The 2,899-nt window shown below is 41.4% G+C and overlaps 1 non-coding gene across 1 annotated transcript; it reads right to left on the reverse strand.

The window, feature by feature from the left end:
- Nucleotides 1-1,170: 1,170 nt before the first annotated feature.
- LOC141654303 (small nucleolar RNA R71) lies at nt 1,171-1,277 on the reverse strand. Its single transcript, XR_012547864.1, has one exon. It is a non-coding gene; the product is annotated as a small nucleolar RNA R71 (small nucleolar RNA).
- Between the last annotated feature and the right edge of the window lie 1,622 nt (nt 1,278-2,899).

Consider the following 2,899-nt stretch of genomic DNA (forward strand, 5'->3'; position numbering starts at 1 on the left):
GATTAAGTCGACTTGTAGGTGTTGTACAATCTAATCGATTCGGCTCCGGGACCCAAACTTTCCTAGGATTGTAAGATATAACCCAACTCAATCCATCACAACAATAATTGCTTGCTTATAATTTGAGAACATGTTTGTATGATCATATCCCATGATTCCCCTATGATCCCATGACACCCTAGTGCCTTTAATCAATTGTTTACAACCCTTTAATTCATCTTGCTTGTTTATTTTCATTGCTATTTTAGTTTAGTATCCTTCTACATCAACCCAATTTGTGACACCCCTTAGACACCACTAGTTGCAATAGAAATCTCATTTCAACTCCCGTCCCTTGGGATCCGACCTTTACTTGCCTCTTTACTAATTGTAGAGTTGTTTGTGGAGCTATAAATTGTGTTTTGATTCGACCGTGACCAACGACCACATCTTAATTTGTGAACACTTAGCGGGATCGCATCAAAAATGGCGCCGTTGCCGGGGACGGTGTTTGTTTGATTTAGATTTCTTTTTATTGTTATTAGTTGTGTCTTTCTTCGCCTTGAGGAAGTAAAACTCCTCAAGGTTTGTTCTAATTGTTTTCGAGTTGTTTGATATTTTGCATGTCTAGAAGGTTACAAGGTGATTTGTTACCTTTTGACCGTGAAATCGAAAGAACCTTGACGAACAATAGGAGACTTGTTAGGAGGAATTTAAGAGGTATTAGTGAAGTTGTCCAACCCACTAGTGAGTTTGTCAATCCTTTCGCAATAGAAGGAGAAGAAAACCCATTACACAATACCCCACAAAATCCACCTACAATGCCAAAATTCTCGTCACACTCCGTACCCACCGAGGAGAATCTACCAAATGGTACTCCTACACCGCAACATCTAACCGGAAATTTTATTGCCAAGTCCGCCTTCATCCAATTAGTTGAGAGGAGCCAATTCGGGGGATGCCTAGTGAGGACCCTCATTCTCATATGGAAACCTTTTGCGACTATTGTGATGCTATCTCTCAAACGGGCGTGACTCAAGACCAAATTAGATGGGTCTTATTTCCTTTTTCCTTAATCGGCACCGCGAAGCAATGGTTGAAGGGCCTTGATAAGGCCACCCTTGGAATAGATTCTTGGAAGAAGTTGGCTCTAGCTTTCTACAAAAATTCTACCCACCGGAAAAGACTAACATGCTAAGAGCTCAAATTACGGGTTTTAAGCAAAGGGATGAAGAGTCTTTGTATGAAGCTTGGGAGCGGTTCAAGGGAATTTGTCGCTCATGTCCTCACCATGGACTTAGCGAATGATTTTTGGTGCAACAATTTTGGAATGGTTTATATGAAGATTCTAGGAACATTCTCAATATGGGATCAAATGGAATGTTCACCGAAGTTGATGACAATCAAACATGGAACAAGATTGAGGAAATGGCGGTCCATAACTCACAATATAGTAGACCTCGCAAGGCTACTAGAGGAGGAAAGCATGAAGTGGACTCCGTTACTCAATTGGGTGCTCAACTTAGTGCTCACATTGACACAATCAACTTGAAGTTCGAACAAGCTATGGCTAGACTTGAGGAAAACTCAAAATCATCGAAGCATCATGTTAATGCCATGACGGTATCCTCATCAATCCCAAGTAGGATATGTGAGAATTGTGGAACTTTGGGACATGACCAAGGTGAATGTAGGGGAACAAATGAACAAGTGAATGCTTTCCAAGCATACAAGAGTGGTACCCCTTATTCCAACTTTTACAATGAAAACACCAAATTCCATCCAAATCTCTCATACAAAAGCCAAAATGTTCAAAACCCTCAAACAACATACACTCCACCACCCATGAGAAACCAAAATCAAAGACCCTTTTACAATCAAAACCAAGGTTACCAAAATCAAAATCCATACAATCACCAAAATGACCAAGGTTTTGATGTCCAAAAAGCGGTCCTCCAAATGTAAAAGAATCAACAAGAATTTTTCACTCAAATGCAAAAAGATAGCCAAGCAAAGGAAACCACCATCAACAACATTCTAGCTCACACCAAGATGTTGGAAACACAATTGACTCAACTAGCATCTTCAAGCTCACAAAGACAAAAGGGGCAATTACCACCTCAAAGTAATCCCCCTAGACATGAAACGGTTAGTGCCATTCATTTGAGAAGTGGTACAAGGTATGAAGCACCGAAGAAGCAAGTTGAGGATGAAGTTGTGGAAGCTAGTGAAAAGGAAGAAATTGTGCAAAACTACAAAGATGGAGAATCATCAAAAGAAGAAAGTTCAAAGAAAAATGAAGACAAGGCCAAGGAGAAGGAGCCCATTGTGATTAGACTTCCTTTCCCAAGTCGTCAAGCCAAGCCCAAATTTGATGATCAACTTGGAAAATTCATGGAAATTGTGAAGAATTTAGAAGTCTCAATTCCTTTCACGGAATTAATCAATCACGTTCCGGCCTATGCGAAATACATGAAAGATATCCTCACAAAGAAGAAGTCGATCCGGAAGCTTGACACTATCGCCTTCACTAAGGTGAGTAGTGCAATACTTCAAGGGAGTTCACCTCCAAAGTTAAAGGATCCGGGAAGCTTCTCAATACCGTGTACCATTGGCGACACAACGATCAACAAAGCCTTATGTGATCTAGGGGCTAGTGTGAGTGTCATGCCGTACTCGGTGAGTAAAAGGTTGGGGATGGGAGAGCTTAAATGCACCAACATCACACTCCAAATGGCCGATAGATCGACGAAGACACCGTTAGGGATATGGGAAGATGTCCCCGTGCGAATTGGGAAGTTTTTCATCCCGGTGGACTTTGTCATTGTTGATATGGAGGAGGATTCCAACATTCCAATCATCCTAGGAAGACCTTTCCTACACACCGCCGGTGCGGTGATTGATGTGAAACATGGTGAGC

This window comes from Silene latifolia, chromosome 4, assembly GCF_048544455.1.
Source record: "Silene latifolia isolate original U9 population chromosome 4, ASM4854445v1, whole genome shotgun sequence".
Classification (NCBI taxonomy): Eukaryota; Viridiplantae; Streptophyta; class Magnoliopsida; order Caryophyllales; family Caryophyllaceae; genus Silene; species Silene latifolia.